This window comes from Pinus tabuliformis, chromosome 4_1 (assembly GCF_031772625.1).
Source record: "Pinus tabuliformis cultivar Carrire ecotype Pingquan chromosome 4_1, CPIR1, whole genome shotgun sequence".
Classification (NCBI taxonomy): domain Eukaryota; kingdom Viridiplantae; phylum Streptophyta; class Pinopsida; order Pinales; family Pinaceae; genus Pinus; species Pinus tabuliformis.
The window spans coordinates 278,197,453-278,207,407 of NC_142303.1; positions in this window are offsets into that span (position 1 = coordinate 278,197,453).

Sequence of the window (9,955 nt, forward strand, 5' to 3'; positions counted from 1 at the left end):
TTGCCTAACATTCCATACTTAGTTTATTTTTCATTACCAAGTATTATCTTTGTCCTTTATACAATGAAAGCCCATAACATTCACATAAACAACATTATACAATAGAAATGCACAACAGTATAAAGGGAGGGGCAACTCCCTGCAATATGAGTATGCCCGAATCAATATATATAATCTTCTTTTATAAGCACAAGTTAAATCTTGGGAAACCCCAAATTTACACTTAGCCAAATTTCCAACTTCGGCAAACTTGGTTGCCCAGCTCGTCGGTGCCTCCGCACGACTCACCAACCCTTCGTTCACCTCGTCACACAATTGTGTTTTTTTCCCAACTTGGGCGTGCCTCGTCATAACCAAGTTGCCACACACGGGCTCCTCTGGACGAATTACACCTTCGTTCACAACCTCAACACTTCACCGTTTCCAACATTTCGTTGTGCACGGCTCGGCCTACCCAAGTCGCCCGTCTGCACGATTCTTCGTTTCGGCATGCACGACGCGCCCTCACCTGGCCGCCCATCTGCACATCCACCCGTTCACCCAAAAAACTTCACCCGAGTTGCCACATGACTTCACCTGGGTCGCCACATGACTTCACCCGGTTCACTCGAACGACCTCACCCGGGTCGCCACACGACTTCACCCGGCTTGCCCGAACGACTTCACCCGGGTCACCCGACGACCTCACCCGACTCGCTCGAACGACCTCACCCGGTTCGCCCGAATGACCTCGCTCGAGTTTCCTGCCTGACGACCTCACCCGAGTTCTCTGCACGAGTTTCCTACACGAGTTTTTCGCCCGACTTTTCTGCACGAGTTTTTTTCTTGAGTTTCTCACCCGAGTTTTTCACCCGACTTTTCTGAACGAGTTTTCCACCCAAGTTTCGCCCATCGTGTGGGCTCATCCACACACCGTAGAACTCCTTGTTCAAACTCGTGTTGGTCGAATGATGGTCGTTTGCCTCCAAACGCCCTCCAATATATACGTTCGGGTGGCAGGTTATGTCACCCGGCTGACCCACGCCCAACGCCCAAGCCGACTCGTTCAACATGTTGCCTTCGCTCGAGTGGAGGGTCGGCCCGCCCAACTCATGGGATTGCCCTCTCAACTCGCCCAACATCGTATAAACTCGTCCAAGGTTCATTTCGTTTCACATTTCACACGAGCTCCTCGCCCATCCTTCGCACAATGAAGGTGACCTGGACTGCAGGTCCATACATCCTTCTCCACTTGAAGTCATTGTCGTCCTCGACAATATCTCATCCCAGCAACCATCTGTCACCAAGATATCCATACCAAGGCATACACCCCATCGGTATGTCATACATCGGAAATCATCCCAATCCATGATCATCAACCACCTTGTCACAATCTCCACATGCTGCTCCCCATCGTGGAAGGTTGGCCCCTCCATCTCAAGCTACATGCTTCCTGCAACATATCGTGTCGACCTCATCATGTGTCGTCCTCGAGTGAACTGCTGCTATGATACTCCAACAAATGCTAACACATCTCTGTACACTGTCGACCCCCATGTTTGAACTAGTCAGTTGATCAATCCAACTGTCCGCTCAAACCATGAGAATGCACATCCTCATGCCATCATCAGTCGTTTCTCAGAACATCCTGTCACATCCTCAACTTGATCAAGAATCCATCTCCATACAAGTATAAGCCATGCTCTGGTCCATGAAGTAGCCCTCATCTCATCTGCAACATGCTGTCCATGATGTTTTCTACCCAACATCATCATCCACCTGCAAAACATCCATCTCCTCAAAGTGAAGAGATCATCTCATCAAACTCCGACTCTCGATGTGCCACATCCAGATCCATGAAGCAATCTCCATCATATCTGTATGTTCCATCCCTCAAGTCTGCCATAGAAACAAGTATACACCTGTCTCATCTATCCATGTGTTGCCCATGATCATAGATCAATTAGCTCCCATGTGTCAAAAGTGGTTAAGTATTGGCTCAACCCATGCCCAAGTGTTGCCACCAAAGCATCATCATCGTTGTAACTACATCACTCTAAAGTCACAACCTCATGTCATCATGAGCTCCATGAGTCATCTCCAACCAACATCTTAGTAAGCATACAAGTCTCGGCCCAAAGGTCTCTGCAAGATGCCTCAACTCTCCATGTAGTAGGAATGCTCCATAGTCTGCTCACAACTTCATCCAAGTCCATGGCCTTGTTGTACATAAGTGCACAACCTCTCCATCGGCTCATAAGAAAAACATCTCCATGTCACATTATCAAATCCACCCGTACAACATCCCTGCTTTGGCACTCCCCATTGGATGCCCATAAGGGACACCTCTACAAGTGCTCTTGCATAGTGTCCCTGCATAAGACTGCCATGCTCCATGTCTCCAACTTGATGTCCATGACTAAGCTTCCCATGTAGTCCAACCAAGTAGACCCATCACAACAATCAGTCATCCTCATCCAAGTCCACAATCTTCGGTCTAGTGAACTCGGTCACCCAACCATATCATCATCATCACGAGTCCCTTCCATCATAGCTTCCCCACTGAAGGTTCCACCAAGACTTTCTCTTGGTCTCGTCCATGAGAAGTCCACCCAAGCATCATCATACCCAACTGTTTGCCCTTCAATCTGTCCATGAGTCATGCCGGGCACTTAGCCAATTCTCCATGTGGCTAAAGAATGACCCAATCTTCCGCAATGATCATCATGTTCCTCCCTTGTCACGGGCCTTTGTACCTTCTACCATAAGGTCACAAAAAACCCCAACAAGTCCTGCAACAGTCAATAATCCTTGCTTCTCCATACAAGGTCTCATCATAGTCATCCATGGTAAGATCCTCCCTAGCATCGGCAAACTGATTTTGCTCTTCCCTGCATGTGGTTCATCTACAAAAATCTCAAACGAAACACAAGTATCAATACTTACTTCATCATCATGAGGCTCCTCCATGTGAGTATCCTCATCCATCACGACTTCCTCTTCCTTGTTAGCACAATCTGCAACTTCATCCTGCTCCATTTTCCAACCAAGTTGAAGAAGTTCGTCTTCAACATTCCTTTCCAAGACTTCAAGTTCCTTTAGAATCCGAGGGTTCTCTTCTTTCAACCGCTTCAACCTGTATAAGGTAAGCAAGAGCTTCCCTTCGCATTCTTCCAAACCTGCCATGTATTGTCGTTCAGCTTGGCCCAAGCACTAAGCTTCACCTCTGCTAAACCTATTTCACCATCCACCTGAATCACACTGATATTCTACCTGTCACCTGCAAAACTTGAACTCCCTTTCAAGTCTTCAGTCTTCATAGAATCAGCTCCTTGATTCAGTTCACCAGCTCTGATACCACCTGTCATGAAGTGGAGGTGTGTATCAGCTTCAATGCTTCAACACTAGCACCAGCTCCTCGGCACTAGCTCTGATACCAACTGTCATGCCCCTACACTGGCGGTACTCTTCCAACTGCACTATAGCGAGGTGCAACACTACCAAGAATTTTCTTTTCACCAATACTTACGGTTGTAGACTATGCCTAACATTCCGTACTTAGTTTATTTTTCATTACCAAGTATTATCTTTGTCCTTTATACAGTGAAAGCCCATAACATTCACATAAACAACATTATACAATAGAAATGCACAATAGTATAAAGGGAGGGGCAACTCCCTGCAATATGAGTCTGCCCGAATCAATATATATAATCTTCTTTTATAAGTACAAGTTAAATCTTGGGAAACCCCAAATTTACACTTAGCCAAATTTCCAACTTCGGCAAACTTGGTTTCCCAACTCGTCGGCACCTCCGCACAGTCGCCACATGACTCACCAACCCTTCGTTCACCTCGTCGCACAATCATGTTGTTTTCCCAACTTGGGCGTGTCTCGTCGTAACCAAGTCGCCACACACGGGCACCTCCGCACGAGTTACACCTTCGTTCACAACCTAAACACTTCACCGTTTCCATCGTTTCATCGTGCACGACGTGCCCTACCCAAGTCGCCCATTTGCACGATTATTCGTTTCGGCGTGCACGACACCCCCTCACCCAGCCGCTTGTCTGTATGTCTACCCGTTCACCCAAACTCGTTCACTCGAACAAATTCACCCGAGTCGCCACACGACTTCACCTGGGTCGCCACATGACTTCACCCGGTTCGCCCGAACGACTTCACCCGGACGACTTCACCCGGACGACTTCACCTGGGTCGTCACACGACTTCACCCAGCTTGCCTGAATGACTTCACCTGGTTGCCCGATGACCTCACCCGACTCACCCGAACGACCTCACCCGGTTCATCCGAACGACCTCGCCTGAGTTTCCTGCCCGACGACCTTGCTCGAGTTCTCTGCACAAGTTTCCTGCACGATTTTTTCGCTCGAGTTTTTTGCACAAGTTTTTCACCCAAGTTTCTCACCCGCGTTTTTCACCCGACTTTTCTGAACGAGTTTTCCACCCAAGTTCTGCCCGTCATGCGGGCTCATCCACGCACCACAGAACTCCTTGTTCGAACTCGTGTTGATCGAATGATGGTCGTTTGCCTCCAAATGCCCTCCAATATATACGGGCAGGTGGCAGATTATGTCACCTGGCCGACCCACACCCAATGCCCAAGCCGACTCGTTCAACATGTTGCCTTCGCCTGAGTGGAGGGTCGGCCCACCCAACTCGTGGGACTGCCCTCTCAACTCACCGAACATCGTATAAACTCGTCCAAGGTTCATTTCATTTCACATTTTGCACGAGCTCCTCGCCCGTCCTTCGCACGGTGAAGGTGACCCGGACCGCAGGTCCATACAATACGGGTCAAGTTGGGAGGTCTTTGTGCTAAGATCTCTTCTCCTACCGAGTGACTCGAGGGTGAGTCACGATGTTTGTGTTGGGGGCCTGTTGGGAACGAGATCCCCTAAGGATAGTTTTAGGGCTAAAAGCCTCTGTTTTGGGTCGAATTTTGTAATAAAGTTGTAAAGTCTCCGCATTTTGTGGTTGCGGAGCGCGAAGGTGTCATAAGTCATGAAGGGTTGTTCGCCCTTATTTTTGTAAAGTAAAGTCAGTTGTAAAAGATCTAAGCTAAGTAAGTAAGCTCTAAGTAGTCTTGGTAGTAATCAATAAGTTTGTAAGAAGTCTTGAGCGATAAGGGGAGAATTCTAAGTTTCAGGTCTTAGTGTAGTTGAGTGCGTGGACCCCTGTAGCTGTGTGTGCAGGGAGTATAGAATCTGTAATCGTCTGAAGATATCAATAACAAGAAGTATTTTCCAAATTCTGTGCCTATGTTCCTGTTAATGCATCTTGTTATATTGTGTATGAATTTCATTTATAATGCTTATGTGATGCGCGAATGTATGTAATTACATTGGGTAATTGAATGCACGTAAGGGTATCTATTTATGTGGTGCTAACTGTGATTATTTAATAAGATAAGTAGGACACTTAAGCTAGTTTGGGAATCTGCATGACACGTTGCCCTAGCAATGCGAAATCACCGTAACCGCAGGTTAGGGCTACATGAAGGTCAATCATACCCCTTCACGGAGGTACTGAAAGGCAGAATAAAGGGCGAGATAGACAAAGCCCTAGAACTTAATGACCTTCACGAAGCAGGAATAGAAGGAATAAACCAACATTACAACCATCTCAGGGTGTGAAAACTTGGTTCCAGAATGCCCCCATACTGCTTTGGGTGAGACTTCGGTCCGCGCTCCGCGGGATGATGCTGAAAGGGCTAGTAGTGTAGGGATTTGTTTGACTAACTAACGTTGAACCTGGGCCAGACCCCACTAAGCCAACAATCGCTAAGATTAACTCTGGCTTGATCCATGACTTTTGGACCCTTCTAACACAATTTTATATTAATTCACATTAATATTTTATTTTGCCTAAGTTTAGACTTAGGGACTCCATTAAAAATATTAATTATTTTAATATCTCCCAAATTTTTTAGAATATGTCCAAATCATTTCTGGGTATTGGAGATCACATGTGCTTTAGCCTTTCCACCAATTTTCGTGGTTAGATCACATCCGATGCTACCCCAAATTAACAGTCCCTCTTAGCAAGGACTGTGCTCTAGTAATACTCTTCACTGAGAATCACCCTGATCATCCGACATCGGTCCTGGTGCTGATGTTAGGCCTACTTACCAACATCATCTATACTTTTGCATCATGCACTACTACCCATGGCTCTACCACTGCCACTGCTACATCCATACGATAACCCCTCTCATCATGCTGCATCGTGCTACCCATAACACTATCACTACTAACTGTTGTACAGTAACTTAGTTACTAAGAAGTAAGTAATTGATCTCCTAACTCTGAAATCTCTATTAGGCTAGAGACACCCACAATGCTGAAACTCCTTTTGGGGAAGTCATGGTTCACACACCCACACATGAGTAGAGGATAATGATACTGCACAACAAATAGTACATTATACAAAAATTAATTATAAAATATCCCATTACATAAAAATAATAAAAAAAAAATCATGTTTTTGACATACGTTCTCTTAGAAGGTTTGAATGGTCATGTGATTTCAAGCCCGACAAACGATCTTCCTGTTGGAATTTCTAAGTCTAACTGTTAGAAACCCTTCATGTACTTTCTAATTGATTTCTTCCTACTTGTTCTGTTTAATTAACAAGTTATTTACCATGTAAATACTAAAAATAAATACAAGTACATGCTAAACACATTACAGATCGTCAAATGAAGGAAAAACAAGCACACAAGGGACACCGTTGTTTTTGGACCAATGTCCCTGGAAAATCCCAATGCAGGAAAATCGATGTAGCTATCTGAGGGTTTTATTTTTAAGTAGTTTCAGAATACAATCTCGGTGCCAAACCAGCTCACTCAACAGAGAATTATCTCAGCAGTAGTACCTCCTAGTCGGAGACAGATATTCCGGCTAAAACCCTGGATGAACAATCCCACAACTCTCAGCTCTAATCTGCCCCACGAAATCTCCAACATCTGCCTCCAGGGACTGCGTCAACCTCTCTGGCCTAATGTCAGCCTAGCGTCACCCCATGTCAACCTCTGGAGGCATTACGCCAGCCTCTAGAGCCTCTGCATTACCCACGCTGGCTCTCTCTGGCACTGCACAACTCCTGGCTGCCTCTGCGTAAGCCCTGACTGGATCTGCATGGCCTCTAGCTGGCTCTGAGTCCCTCTCTCCCAACTTATGCGTTGATGCTCCTGGTACCCTCTCTACCTCTCTGCTTTTGTATTTATTGCCCCTCAACTGCGACTCTGATCACTCCTTCGATTTCCTCAGCAATCCTTGCCCTAGAAAATCAAATTCTTTATCAACATGGTGTGTTCTCCAAGTGACCCTCAAGCCTCCTCTTATACTTTTCTCATTGAAAATTCAACGACCGAGATTAAGTCTCTAATCAACAGCTAAGATTAATTCTGGCTTGATCCATGACTTTCGGACCCACCATATTCCAAAAATCGATATGAGGAAGTTTGATGGCAAGGATCCCGCCACATGGATATTACAGATGGAGCAATTCTTCGATCTCAATAATGTGCAAAACACACAAAAGGTACGTATGGCAACTTTATATTTGGAACCAAATCAGTTTGTATGGTATCAATGGCTTTGTTCTCGTAAACAGTTTATCACTTGGGCAATTTTTACGGAAGAATTGATAGCACATTATGAGGATACAAAAAGCAACACTTTTTTTAGCCAATTGATAAGTCTCAAACAAAAGGGTTCAATAATGGAGCACATTGAGGAGTTCCAAAAATTGAACATAAGGGTAAAAGATATTCCAGAGGAGCATAGGATTGATGTGTTCATAGGGTCTTTAAAGGATAATATCCAACATGATGTGCGCCCTTGGGAACCTGATTCATTAGAGAAGGCATTCAGGTTAGCAAGAAAAATGGAAAGCAAAATTATGGCAACTAGAAAGCATACCATTCACAACTATAAAGACGGAAGTGTTGTTGCCCATAGTCTTCCACAACCCACAAGGTTGACACCACAACAATTGGAAGAAAAAAGAGCAAAAGGGCTTTGTTACAATTGTGATAGAAAATACACTAAAGGTCATAAGTGTGCTGAGAAGAAATTATTCTACATAGATTGTGAAGAGGAAGAAGAAAAGGAGCAAGAAAGGTCAAAATAAGAGGATATATTCCAGGAACAAAGCCTAGATGAAGAACAAATAAATCTGACCATATCTTGTAATGCATTGGCGGGAATTACCACTCCTCAAACCATCAAGATAGAAGGACAAATCAAGAAGAAAAAGGTAATAGTGTTGATTGATTCAGGAAGCACCCACAATTTTATTCATTGTAGGGTAGCAAAAGAATTGAATTGCTTCCTATATCCAGCACCATAGTGTCAAGTGATGATTGCAAATGGAGGAACAATAAATTGTTCTGGAAAGTGCCATAATATCAAGCTATCCATGGGAGAATATGTATTGACTAGCCCAATGCTTTCCATTCCAATGGGAGGTGCTGATGTTGTACTAGGAGTCCAATGGCTACAATCCTTGGGTACAATAGCTTTTAATTTTCAAGAACTTTTCATGAAATTTTCTGTGGAAGGAAAGGAAGTTGAATTAAGGGGTATTGCAGGGAAACCAGGAAAGATAATCAGCTCTAATGGCATGACAAAGCTTCTAAAAAAGGAGCAAAGAGGTGTAATTGCACAATTATGTTCGCTAGATGTTTCCACACTGGAATCATCTATTTCTCCAGATCTCCAAAAAGTCCTGGACAATCATTCCAAGGTATTTGAGACTCCCAAAGGTCTCCCACCTATGCGTGATCATGATCATGCTATTCATCTGATTCCAGGAAGTGTTCCTCCAAACATCAGGCCGTACAGATATCCATATCTCCAAAAATGTGAAATTGAACGTATGGTTGCAGAAATGCTAGAGGCTGGTATAATTCAACCGAGTCAAAGTTCTTTCTCAGCTCCAGTAGTATTGGTGCACAAGAAGGATGGATCATGGTGCATGTGTCCAGATTATAGGGAGCTCAACAAGCTCACTATTAAAGATAAGTTCCCCATTCCTGTCATTGATGAATTACTGGATGAATTGCATGGATCAATTTACTTCACCAAGTTGGATCTTCGTTCGGATATCATCAAATCAGAATGAAGATTGAAGACATTCCGAAAACGACATTTAGAACTCATGAGGGTCATTATGAATTTTTGGTCATGCCTTTTGGCCTTACCAACGCACCTTCAACATTTCAAGGTTTGATGAATTCAATTTTCAAACCATTCCTTAGAAAATTTGTGTTAGTATTTTTTGATGATATACTAATCTACAGCAAGTCTTGGAAGGATCATGTTGAACATGTTGACAAGGTGCTACAACTATTGGAGGAGAAACAATTATATGCAAAAAGATCCAAATGTTTCTTTGGAGTCCAGGAGGTGGAATATTTGGGTCATATTGTATCTCATGAAGGAGTTAAGGTAGACCCTAGCAAAATTAAAGCCATTAAGGAATGGAAAATCCCCACATCCATAAAGCATCTGCGAGGATTTCTTGGGTTGATAGGGTATTATCACAAGTTCATTAAGAATTATGGGAGAATAGCAGCACCTCTAACAACATTATTGAAGAAAGATTCATTTTCATGGACTCCGGAAGCAACAAAGGCCTTTAAACATCTTAAAGAGGCAATGTGCCAAGCACCGGTCTTAGCTACACCGGACTTCACAAAAACCTTTATTGTGGAATGTGATGCTTCAGGAAATGGAATTGGTGCTGTTCTAATGCAAGATGAAAGACCCATTGCTTTTGAAAGTCGTCCAATCAAGGGAAAGTTTTTAAGCAAAGCTATTTATGAGAAGGAAATGTTGGCAATACTCCATGCACTTAAGAAATGGCGACCCTACCTAATGGGAAGACACTTCAAGGTAAAAACGGATCATGATAGCCTTAAATACTTTTTAGAACAAAGATTATCC